The 11,913-nt window shown below is 60.9% G+C and overlaps 1 long non-coding RNA gene across 1 annotated transcript; it reads left to right on the top strand.

Moving 5' to 3' along the window:
- Positions 1-3,032: 3,032 nt before the first annotated feature.
- Positions 3,033-11,368, top strand: LOC132336598 (uncharacterized). The gene is made up of 2 exons (XR_009488893.1): positions 3,033-3,784; positions 10,361-11,368. It is a non-coding gene; the product is annotated as an uncharacterized LOC132336598 (long non-coding RNA).
- The last annotated feature ends 545 nt before the right edge of the window (positions 11,369-11,913 follow it).

Raw genomic sequence — 11,913 nt, 5'->3', positions numbered from 1 at the left:
CTGGGTGCTCTCCCTCATCCTGGCTGGTGGGACCCCTGATCCCAGGACACCCCAGCCCCCCAGGGGCAGTTCCTTGTCCCCACTGTGGCCGCAGGGGACACAATTCCACAATTCCATCCCTGCTGGAGCCTGGGGGCAGAGGGGAGGGGAGAACAGGGGGGGTTTGGCTCTGAGCAGGGGACCCCACTGTCCCCAGGGCACCCCTGGTGGGTGACAGAGCTCTTTGGGCTGTCCCCCCTTTGCTGGCCAGCTGGGAGGGAAGGGACAGTGTCCCCTTTGTCCCTGTGCTGGCCTGGGGTGGGGGTGTGAGCAGGGAATGGCCCCAAGGAGGGAAAATCCTCTGAACCCCTGAATCCTTGGATGGAGAGAGGAGCTGTGGCTGTTCCTGCTCCCCTTCCTGCCAGCCCAGCCCCCCTGGTGGGGTTTGGGGCACCCCGAGCTCACCTGGAGCAGCCCTGGGCAGGGTTTGGGGCACCCCGAGCTCACCTGGAGCAGCCCTGGGCAGGGTTTGGGGCACCCTGAGCTCACCTGGAGCCCTGGGCAGGGTTTGGGGCACCCTGAGCTCACCTGGAGCCCTGGGCAGGGTTTGGGGCACCCTGAGCTCACCTGAGCAGCCCTGGGCAGGGTTTGGGGCACCCCGAGCTCACCTGGAGCCCTGGGCAGGGTTTGGGGCACCCTAAGTTCACCTGGAGCAGCCCTGGGCAGGGTTTGGGGCACCCTGAGCTCCCCTGGAGCCCTGGGCAGGGTTTGGGGCACCCTGAACTCACCTGGAGCAGCCCTGGGCAGGGTTTGGGGCACCCTGAGCTCACCTGGAGCAGTCCTGGGCAGGGTTTGGGGCACCCCGAGCTCACCTGGAGCAGTCCTGGGCAGGGTTTGGGGCACCCTGAGCTCACCTGGAGCCCTGGGCAGGGTTTGGGGCACCCCGAGCTCACCTGGAGCAGCCCTGGGCAGGGTTTGGGGCACCCTGAGCTCACCTGGAGCCCTGGGCAGGGTTTGGGGCACCCTGAGCTCACCTGGAGCCCTGGGCAGGGTTTGGGGCATCCCGAGCTCACCTGGAGCAGCCCTGGGCAGGGTTTGGGGCACCCTGAGCTCACCTGAGCAGCCCTGGGCAGGGTTTGGGGCACCCTGAGCTCACCTGGAGCCCTGGGCAGGGTTTGGGGCACCCCGAGCTCACCTGGAGCAGCCCTGGGCAGGGTTTGGGGCACCCTGAACTCACCTGGAGCCCTGGGCAGGGTTTGGGGCACCCTGAGCTCACCTGGAGCAGCCCTGGGCAGGGTTTGGGGCACCCTGAGCTCACCTGGAGCCCTGGGCAGGGTTTGGGGCACCCTGAGCTCACCTGGAGCAGCCCTGGGCAGGGTTTGGGGCACCCTGAACTCACCTGAGCAGCCCTGGGCAGGGTTTGGGGCACCCTGAGCTCACCTGGAGCAGCCCTGGGCAGGGTTTGGGTTTGTGGCTGCCCACAAGGAGCTGGCCCTGGCTGAGATCCTCTGGCTGTTTATTTTGGGACCACCAGCGAGCTCAGGGCTGGGGCTGTGCTTTTTTTATATCAAAAAATATCTGAAAGGCAAATATTGAGAAATGTTTGGGTGGAGGGAGCCGGGCTGGGATTTTGGGGCACTGGGAGCCCCCAGCTGCAGCCAGGGAGAAATGCTTGAAGTATTCCTGTGGGTGGCACATGAAAGGTGGGGGCAGGTCATTAATTTGGGGGGCTGGAGCCCCTGGTGGCTCTGGGAGACCACCAGAGCTCTGGAGGTGTTTGGACAGAGGATTCATCCTCCTCCTCCTCTTCCTCCTTCCTCCATCCTTAAATACCACCCTGCAGAGTGCAGGGGAAGTAAATCCACTTCAAGCAGCCCCGTTTGGTGGTGCCTGCAGCAGGATTTGTGCTTTCATTGCTCCCCCAGGTTTTGTGGAAGAGCCTTTCTCATGGAAACCCCAGTGTGGGGTGGGGTTCGTGCAGCCTCCGTCCTCAGAGAGCAGCTCTGCAGCTGGGGGGGTGGGCAGATCCCAGGGGATCCCAGATCCAGGTGCTCCAAGCTCCTCTCAGAGCTGATTTGGTTCTCAGGCTGGGCTGGAGGTTCTCAGTTGGGTTGGGGGAGTTCTTCCCTCCTGGCAGTCCCACAGTATCCCAGGAAAATGCATTTCTCAGGCTGAAATCAGTGAAATGTCCAGAGCAGACCCAGTTCCTGCCCAGCAGGATTTTGCCTGTCGTTTTTAGGGATGGAAGGTGGATTTTGGGATTGCTCCAGCTCCCTGCTGGCACCCTCTGCCCTCCCAATCCCCGTGGAAAACGATCCCAATCTCCCAACTTCCCACTGGAAGCGTTTCATGGGAGGCTCCTGTTGCCAGATAGCCTGGAGATGTTTTCCTTCCTCTTCCAGCAGGAGCATCCAGGTGTTCCCTGGGTCTCCGGGCTCTCACCTGGTGTGGGATTTAAACCTTTGTCACAGCAATGGCCTCGAACCCCTGGCTCCTGCCAGGTGCCTTCCAGCAGCTCCCAAACCTCCTCCTCAGGAGGAGTGGCCATAAAATGGTGACTTTTGGGGACAACCCACCTGGTTCTTCACTGCATCAGCACCCTGAGCCACGTTTGGTGTTCCCATGTTCATCTTCCACCCCTCCCCGCCTCCCTCAGCCCCTGTGGAATCTCCACTGCTCCCATCCCATAAACCCCCCCCCAGAGGTTTTTGGGGTGGGAATTTCTGCACTGCCAGCTCCAAACCTGCCGAGCTGGGGCACCTCCCTGGCACGGGGAGCCCGGGAGGGGTGGGCAGAGCCCCGGGGCTGGCCCTGCTCCTCCGGATCCTGGGCTGAGTGCGTGGAGCAGCTCCAGGCTGTTTGTCTTGGAGATTAAATCTGGAGAGCTCCGGTCTCCAGCTCCATGCTGGGAAAAGAGGGGTGGGAGGGAGGGAGGGAGAACACACCTTTAACCCTCTGGGAGCTGGAAAAGCAGGGGATGGAGGGCAAGTGCAGGGAGAGGGAGACAGGAGGGGGAGATTGGCTGCAATGGTGGCACCTGCTCACGAAGTGGGGGCAGGAATCCTCTCTGTGATCCTGGTGCACAGTGGGGTGTGCACAGAGGAGCAGAGATGCTCCAGCCAGGATCATTCACCCTGGGAATGCTGAATGTGGAATCCTGGGATGGGTTGGGAAGGACCTTAAAGCTCATCCAGTGCCACCCTGCCATGGGCAGGGACACCTTCCCCTGTCCCAGGCTGCTCCAGCCTGGCTTTGGGCACTGCCAGGGATCCAGGGCAGCCACAGCTGCTCTGGGAATTCTGTGCCAGGGTCTCCCCACCTTCCCAGGGATGAAGTTTTTCCTGCTGTGTCAGTTTGAGCCCACCCTCAGCCCTGCTCAGGGTCAGAGTGTGAGACCCCAATCCTGACCTTCCTCTGCCTCGGGGCTTTCCCTGCAGCTCCTTTGTGCCCACTCCAAGGCTGGATCCCCCCCTGCAGCCCAGCCCTGGCTCTCCTGCCTGCCCAGCATCGTTTGTGCCTCCCCAGAGGTGTGAGGGACACGGGGACATCCCCACCTGCCTGTCCTGGACCCACAGTGCCTCCTCCTCGTCCTCCTCCTCCTCCTGAGCCTGGTGCTGGGCTTTGCCTTTAAATCCCCTGGAGGAGCCGAGCCCGGGGCAGGCAGGAGGGGGGCAGGGAGAGCATCTCCTGTGCTCCAGTGTTCCCAAACACTCGAGCCCGGCACAGAGTGTTCCTGCAGGGCCCGGGGCTGCCTTGGCTGGGGTGTTTATCCAGAGGGATGGTGCTTCTGGCACCTCCAGGCCAGGTAGGCTGTGTTTATCCTGGGCTGGGAGCTGGGGCTCAGCCAGGCTCAGCTCCTCTGAGATAGAGAGGGTTTCAAAAGCCAGGATTGTGAGGGTCAGACCCACGGCAAACCTGGCTCCCAGCAGCTGGGCCGGGCTGAACTGGTGGCACTGGGCCAGAGGGAGCTGGGGGAGCAGGGTGACCTGCTGGGATGGTGGGCAGGGAGAGTTCTCCCTTCCCTCAGGGGTCTCAGATCCTTTGGGATAAGGAGGTGAAGGTTGTGGTGCCTGGGAGCTCTGCAGGGAGGCAGGATCCCATCAGGCTCCGCTCACATCCAGCTCTTGGCTCGTTCCAAGGATTTCATTCCTTCATTTTCCGTGGAAAGGAGGAAGGGAGAGAGGGGAGAAGGGGGGGAGCACGGAGAATTAATCAGCTTAGGGTCAGCACAGGAAAAAACTCTGCTTAAATGGGTAATCCCCGGGCTGGAAATCAGCTCAGAGCTGCGAGATCAGCGCGCGGCCGGATGGGTTTTCCTCCTTCCCTCCCTCCTTCCCTCCCTCCCACCTCCAAGAACAGGGGGTGGGGACAGGCCAGGACTCTACTGTGGCTTTTGCACCCTTGTCTGGTGTCACTCCCTGATCCAAAGCTTTCCAGAGAGCACCTTGCCCCAGATGTGTGGATTTGGGGCCCCCCAGGCCGTGGGGAGCAGGGCTGGTCCCTGGGGGGGATCCCCCAGCCAAACCCATCCCCTCCCTGGGGACAAACACAGGGGGTTGCAGCTCTTCCCACCCTGGGAGCAGTTCTTTGGGCACTGAATGGGAGACAGGGGTGGGAATGAGGAGGGGACCCCTGGAATCCCTTTTATCCTGGGGGTCCAACCCCTGCTCGCCTCTGTGGGTGCAGGAGGTGCCTCAGAGCATCCCTGGGAGGCCTTGTGCAGGCTGAGCTGGGGCAGAGGCTGGGCAGAGTCCCAGAACAAAGCAGGGATTGATTCCAAGGATCTCCTCCATGGATCCACCTTGGGCAGCACCAGAGCCCAGCCAGGGCTGCCCCCAAGATGACCCAAAATGGCCCCAAAATGCACGGCCGGGCACGGCGTCTCTCCCTGGGATCAGCTCTGCTCCATTTGCACCTTGCAGTTCATTGTCCCAGCCCAGCTTTGGCCCAGCCAGTCCCACCCTGCTTGTTTTTCTCTCTCCAGCCCACGGGGTTTGTGCTCCTGGCCTGAGATTGGGATCATTTGTCCTTGGTGCCCAGCTGGAGCAGGAATTGTTTTGTCTCCCTGCTCTGTGCACAGAGCTCAGCATCCCCTGGTGTGAGCCCAGCCCCACACACTGAAGAGCACAGAACCTGAAACACAGAAAAGCTGAACCTGAGGCAGATCTCCTGCTGGGGAGGAGGGGGCAGAGCCCTCCAGCTCCTTTGGAACATCCAGGGATCCCCAGGAGCTGCTGGCAGAAACCAGGGGGAGCTGCCAGGGGCTCCAGCAGGAAAAGCAGAAATGCTGGGAAATCAGCAGAGCTCCCACTCAGGGAATGTCCCTGCAGGGTCAGAGCCATCCCTCAGCCTGGCAGGGGTTTGTCACTGTGGGGACACTTGGATAAATGACCCAGAACCTTCTGAGACCTGGGGCAGTGTGGGCTGGCCCAGGCTGATGTCACCTGTGCTTGTCACCCTTCTCAAAAATGACGGGGAGTGGGACTTAGTTCATTCCTGGCATGGTGACAGCTCTGGGCTCTGCAGGGCCAGGGTGGCCTGTCCTGCAGGGAGGGACATGGCTCTGCAGGGCCAGGGTGGCCTGTCCTGTCCTGCAGGGAGGGACATGGCTCTGCAGGGCCAGGGTGGCCTGTCCTGTCCTGCAGGGAGGGACATGGCTCTGCAGGGCCAGGGTGGCCTGTCCTGCAGGGAGGGACATGGCTCTGCAGGGCCAGGGTGGCCTGTCCTGCATGGAGGGACATGGCTCTGCAGGGCCAGGGTGGCCTGTCCTGTGGCAGGGAGGGACATGGCTCTGCAGGGCCAGGGTGGCCTGTCCTGCAGGCAGGGAGGGACATGGCTCTGCAGGGCCAGGGTGGCCTGTCCTGTCCTGCAGGCAGGGAGGGACATGGCTCCGGAGAGCAGGAGGCAGAACAGGCTGGAGAGTGTCAGCCAGAGAATCCTCAGGGTGTGCCTGGGGGAAAGGTGAGGAGTTCTGTTTTTAGGCTGCCACCTGTGCTCAGGTCTGGGGCTTGGTCAGGGCTGGAATTTGAGGAGGAAGCTGTGGATGGAGCTGGGAGCAGGGACTGCCGTGCTCTGAGTGCTTCCCTCTGGGAGTGAGCCAGGACTCACCCGTGTGGTTCCCCGTGGCAGGAAGGAAGTGATGAATCTGACTCCATGTTCTTAGAAGGACATAATAATAAATAAAGAATAATTTAATATTTATTATACTATATTATATAGTATATTATAATATTTTCTATATTATATATTTTATATACGGGATCAAATAATACATAATAATTTATTATTTTATTATACTATACTATATATTATATGATATATTCTATATTTATATATTATATCAAATAATAAATAATATTTTTATTTTATGATACTATGTTACATTAAAGAATGCTATACTAAACTATACTAAAGAATACAGAAAGGATACTGACAGAAGGCTAAAAGATAATAATGAAAACTCGTGACTCCTTCCAGAGTCCTGACAGCTGGCTGTGATTAAGTTAAAACAATTCACATGTTGGATAAACACTCTCCAACCACATTCCAGAGCAGCAAAATACAGGAGAAGCAAATCAGATAATTATTGTGTTCATTTTTCTCTGAGGCTTCTCAGCTTCCCATGAGAGAAATCCTGGGAAAGGGATTTTTCCAGAAAATGTGAGGGTGACACAGCCAGGGCATCCCTGATGTCCCCTGGGATGCAGCCAGGGCCCATCACAGCCCGCCCTGCAGCTCCTCCTGCACCTCTGGGGTTTTTGTGGTGACAGCTCGGGGCAGCTCTCCAGCACCCCGGGATATTTTGGGGTTGAAGAGGCGGCGTTTGGGGGGTCTCATCCAGCCTGACCCCAGCACGTTTGGGGGGTCTCATCCAGGCTGACCCCGGCACGTTTGGGGGATCTCATCCAGCCTGACCCCGGCACGTTTGGGGGGTCTCATCCAGGCTGACCCCGGCACGTTTGGGGGGTCTCATCCAGCCTGACCCCGGCACGGAGCATCCCCTGCCCCAGCGGGCTCACAAGGTGTGGGTGAGTCACGGCGGCTCTGGGTGACTCACGGCGCTGTCTGGGTCAGGGTTACTCATTAACACCTTCCCAGCAGGGCTGGCCTGGGAACAGAGCTCTGCTCCCGCCCCCAGCTGTCACCACCCCTCTGCAGGGCTGGATTTGGGGATAATCCCTCGGGACGGGCTCTGGGAACGGGGCTGGGGCTGCAGGGACGAGGCTCAGGGCAGCTGGGGCTGTGGAGGAGCTCCCTGAGCCTGGCTGGTCCTTCTGGGCTGTGGAATTGCTCCCTGGGCCTGGCTGGTCCTTCTGGGCTCTGGAGGAGCTCCCTGAGCCTGGCTGGTCCTCCTGGGCTGCTTTAGATCCTCCTGCAGGGCTCCAGGCCTGGCACAGCACTGAGGGCACACAGGAACCCACAGAGAAGCTGCTCCATCCATCCCTGGAAGTATTCAGGGGAGCTTGGAGCAGCCTGGGACGTGGCAGGAGGGGACACTGGGTGAATTTTAAGGTCCCTTTCCCCCCCAAACCATTCCATGACTGCAGAGTGCAGCACATCCCGCAGTGCTGGGGGTGCAGGAGGCAGCGTGGAGAGGATTTCTTCCCAAGGATCCCAAATTCCCAGCCCAGGTCACCTCCAGGGCAGGCTGGGGACAGGAGCTGGCCCAGCCTGGGGGAGCAGGGAGGAAGGAGCTGGGAGGATCCCCTGCAAGGTGGGACAGGTGTGACACTCAGGGAGGGATGGACAGAGGGAGAGGGGTGGAAACAGGGAGAGAGGGATGGAAACAAGAAAAGAGAGATGGAAACAGAGAAAGAGGGATGGACACAGACGTGCCAGGAGTTCCCTTCTCCAGGTTTCTGGGGCCAGGCTGAGCCCAGCCCGGGTGTGGGTGCGGGGCCAGGGCTCGGTGTGCTGAGGCAGCTCTGCTGGGAGCAGTTCCTGCCGGGGGCTGTGGCTCTCCCGCTGCATTTTTGTCAATCCAGCCCTTAGGAGGGAAGGATTGCAGCGGTAAAAGCGGAACTGGGGCATGTCTGAGCAGGGCCAGGGGTCTGAGGGAGCAGCAGGGGGGTGGGAGCTGCCAGAATCCCGGCCCTGCCCCTTGGATCCCTTTCCTGTTTGCCTTTGCTGCCCACACAGTTTGTGCTCTCGCCCTCTGTGGGTGCTCCCACCCTCCACAGCCAAAATTCCTGTTTTACTCCTGCTCTTTGCTCTGCTCCTGGAGAACAGGGGTCTGGGGAGGGCACAGGGCAGATCCCAGCCCAGAATGTGCAGGTGCTGCCCTGCTGCAGGCCCAGCACCCGCTCTGGTGCTCGGGGTGGATCCTCTGCCCTTGTGGGGTGCGCTGAGCCCTCGTCCCATCCCTGCTCTCCTGGGATGTCTGGGGGCTCCTGGAGGGGACAAACCCCGGGGCTGGTGGCCAGGAGCTGCTGGTGGCTCGCAGTGTGTGGCCTGGCTGGGCTGCTGCTCCTTTGGGCTGGGGCTCAGGGAAGCAGATGGGCCCTCCTGGGGAATGGGGGCGGAAAATGGGGAAAAGTGCACCTGGAATCTGCCTGGCTGGGGGGTGCAGGGGGAGGAGTGGGGTTTTGTAGGGTGGGTTTTCCTTGGGGGAGAGCAAAGGGCTCCGTCCTGTGGGTTCAACTGGGCACTGAACAGCATTCACACATTCAGGACGTGCTGGTGTCCCCAGGACGGGCAGGGGACATCGCTCCTGCTGTGTCCAGTGCTGTGGTGTCCCCAGGATGGGCAGGGGACATCACTGCTGGTGTGTCCTGTGCTGTGGTGTCCCCAGGACGGGCAGGGAACATCGCTCCCGCTGTGTCCAGTGCTGTGATGTCCCCAGGACGGGCAGGGAACATCGCTCCCGCTGTGTCCTGTGCTGTGATGTCCCCAGGACGGGCAGGGAACATCGCTCCCGCTGTGTCCAGTGCTGTGGTGTCCCCAGGACGGGCAGGGGACATTGCTCCAGTGTGTCCTGTGCTGTGGTGTCCCCAGGATGGGCAGGGGACATCGCTCCAGTCCAGTGCTGTGATGTCCCCAGGACGGGCAGGGGACATCGCTCCAGTCCAGTGCTGTGATGTCCCCAGGACGGGCAGGGGACATTGCTCCCACTGTGTCCTGTGCTGTGATGTCCCCAGGGCGGGCAGTGGACATCGCTCCCGCTGTGTCCAGTGCTGTGGTGTCCCCAGGACGGGCAGGGGACATCCCTCCCGTGCCTCTCTCCCCGCAGTGCCGGCGCTCCCTGCCCCATCCCCGCGGAGCTCCGGCCGCATCCCGAGCTGCCCGAAGGCCCCTCCGGGGTGGGGGCGGCAGGAAGCGCTTTGAAGTGCGGGTGTTCCCCGCGCTGGAGCCCGAGATAACAGATCAGAAGATCAGAGCAGCCCCGGGGCTGCGCTATCGCCCCGTGCCCTCTGATCGCTCCCGGCCGCGGCGCCTTCAAATGCGGCTCTGCCCGGGCACACCCTGCACGGCTGGGGCACCCCCCCTGCACCCCGGGCTGGGCTGGGGGCACCCACCCTGCACCCCGGGCTGGGCTGGGGGCACCCACCCTGCACCCCGGGCTGGGCTGGGGGCACCCACCCTGCACCCCGGGCTGGGCTGGGGGCACCCACCCTGCACCCCGGGCTGGGCTGGGGGCACCCACCCTGCACCCCGGGCTGGGCTGGGGGCACCCACCCTGCACCCCGGGCTGGGCTGGGGGCACCCACCCTGCACCCACCCTGTGCCCACCCTGCACCCCCTGAGGGTGTGTGAGCTGCCAGCCCAGGGGTTGGACCCTCTTCTGGGTGTTCTCCTCAGGCTCTGGGTACCTTTGGGGTGTCACCAGTGTCCCTGCCTGTCCCACATCCCGCTGTCCCCAGAGCCTGGGGGTTTGGGGTTGGTGCCTGGCAGACCCCAGTGATGCTCATGAGGTGCCCCTGGGGTGCCACCACCCACGTTTGAGCTCCCTGCCTGTCCCAGATCCTTCTGGTCTGTGCTCCCCAGAGCCTGGGAATTCAGGGTTGGTGCTCACTGGTTGCCTCTGGACCTTCTTGGGGGGCACTGGGTGCCCCTGGGGTGTCACCACCCACGTGTGAGCTCCCTGCCCATCCCAGATCCCGCTGGTCTGTGCTCCCCAGCCCCTGGAGTTCGGGGTCAGTGCCCTCAGAGCTCCCAGGGGGCAGGAGGAGCTCGGGGCAGGCAGGAGGATTTGCAGCTCTCACTCCCCAGCAGCTGTGGGAGCACACAGGAGAGGTTGGGGGAAAGGAGGAGAAGGGTTTGGGGCTGCTGCTCCATCTCCTCCTTCCCACATCGCTGCAGAGCCTGGAATTGGTGCCCAGGGAGGATCAGCCCTGCTCCAGCCCAGCCTGGCCCTTCCATTAACCCTGCTTCTCCTTCACAGGGTCCCTGCTGGAGGTTGGGGTGAGGGACAGAGGGACAGCCAGGAGCAGCTCCTGAGGACAGGATGGACACTGCAGCTGGGACAACCAGGACAGCCAGGAACAGCTCCTGAGGACAGGATGGACACTGCAGCTGGGACAGAGGGACAGCCAGGAACAGCTCCTGAGGCCAGGACAGACTGCAGCTGAAGCTGAGGGACAGAAGGACAGCCAGGAGCAGCTCCTGAGGACAGGATGGACACTGCAGCTGGGACAGAGGGACAGCCAGGAACAGCTCCTGAGGACAGGATGGACACTGCAGCTGGGACAGAGGGACAGCCAGGAGCAGCTCCTGAGGCCAGGACAGACTGCAGCTGAAGGACAGAAGGACAGCCTGAGGCCAGGACTGACACTGCAGCTGGAGCAGAGGACCAGCAGCCCCCTGGGCAGCCATGGACCATCAGGGCTGGGAGAGGCTCTTCCCTGAGCCCCAGCCCCCTCCTGCCCAGCCTGGCTGGGCTGCTCATCCCTCCAGGAGCTGGGCTCCTCCACGTGGAACTGGCAGCGCTCAGGAAGGATTTCTGCTGGGCTTTGGGAATTATCCTCCTGGATCCTGGCCATGGATGGATGGATGGATGGATGGTGAAAGCTCCTGGGTCAAGCAGGAGCTCAGTGCTTTTCTCTGGCAAGGACCAAGCACTTGCCTGGTTTCCAGTGGATTTTTTTGGTCTTTATTTTTGCTGCTTTTCGGGGCTTTGGGTGTTTCCCGAGGATGCTGGAGCTGCAGTGGATCCCGTGCTGGGGACTGGAGCCTTTGGAAGAGCAGGAGCTGAGCTGCTGCTGGGGTTCCAGACTGGCAGAGGCTCAGCCTGTGCTGGGTGGCCTCAGGAGGGTCCTTGTGCCATCCCAGTGGATCCCAGAGCAGGTGGGAGTGTGGAGCAGGAATGGGGAGCCACACCCCAGCCAGGGGAATGTCACAGTGAGGGGAGTGTCACCCTCAGGGACAATTAAACTGCGTTTAATAAACCCCATTGGCTCTGTGCGTGCTGGATGTTGTTTCCCCACATTTCCAGGGGGTTTTGGGGATGCTTTGGATTCTCCAGGAAACCTTGAGAATCTCCTGTCCCACCAAAGCCAGCCCAGGAGTTGAGCACCTTCATTTTGCAGGAGGTCCTTTCCCTCTTGCCTTTCCAGCCTTTAACCACCACTGCCACCTCTCCTGCTCCAAAAGCCACTGAAATGCAAATTATTTCCCCTAAAATCCTGTTGTTAATTGTGCCTGGATCCTGTTCCCTCCTACCCTATGGAAACAGAACATGAAAGGGATGCTGAGGCAGTGGAAATATCCGTTTGTGATGGTTATTTTTTTAGGATTTTGAACATTATTTATCCAAAAAAAAAGAGCTCCTGTCATACAAAAAGCACGGTGGCCTGATGAGCATGGATTCAGAATGATGATTTGGGAGCAGCCAGGGCGACTGGAAGTTTCTGCCAGGATCATTTGGGTTGGGAAAGGTTCCCAGGGTTGGGTCCAAGCTGTGGGTGATCCCCACCTTGTCCACTAAACCAGAGCCCT

This window comes from Haemorhous mexicanus, chromosome 20 (genome assembly GCF_027477595.1).
Source record: "Haemorhous mexicanus isolate bHaeMex1 chromosome 20, bHaeMex1.pri, whole genome shotgun sequence".
Lineage (NCBI taxonomy): Eukaryota > Metazoa > Chordata > Aves > Passeriformes > Fringillidae > Haemorhous > Haemorhous mexicanus.
The sequence above is the reverse complement of the archived record's forward strand: the minus strand, read 5'-3'. Positions and strand labels throughout refer to the sequence as shown.